Raw genomic sequence first — 353 nt, 5'->3', positions numbered from 1 at the left:
ATCGCACCGAATTTGTGCATGCAGGGGTAGCTCAGTGGTCCACTTCATTAATATTCTCCAAAATCACTCAATGAGCAAAAATCGGTTCGGATTAAAGAAGCCATAAGAAAACCATAGATTTATTGCCTAAAACGATAAAAAATAAAATTCACATATAGTTGGCGCTGCATTCTATGCAAACTTGTTTTCCGTTGCAACGGACTAAGTGGAAAATATACGCTTATTACATAGAATGTAGCGTCAACTACACAGAAACAAGTATTCGAGTACGCTCTTACTCGCACTTTCGGTGTTAGTAGAGACTCTACCACTCAAAATGAGTTACACACTCTATTTAACTCTATTTTTGGTGT

The 353-nt window shown here is 37.4% G+C and overlaps 1 protein-coding gene across 1 annotated transcript in view; it reads left to right on the top strand.

Moving 5' to 3' along the window:
- Window positions 1-353, top strand: part of LOC116352054 — a 587,314-nt gene that overhangs the window by 109,214 nt on the left and 477,747 nt on the right. The window lies entirely within an intron of this gene.

Source organism: Contarinia nasturtii, unplaced genomic scaffold, assembly GCF_009176525.2.
Source record: "Contarinia nasturtii isolate CC-2019 unplaced genomic scaffold, AAFC_CNas_1.1 Cnas_scaffold_187, whole genome shotgun sequence".
In the NCBI taxonomy this organism is placed as follows: domain Eukaryota; kingdom Metazoa; phylum Arthropoda; class Insecta; order Diptera; family Cecidomyiidae; genus Contarinia; species Contarinia nasturtii.
Note: the sequence above shows the minus strand (reverse complement) of the source record. Positions and strands in the feature narration are given on the sequence as shown.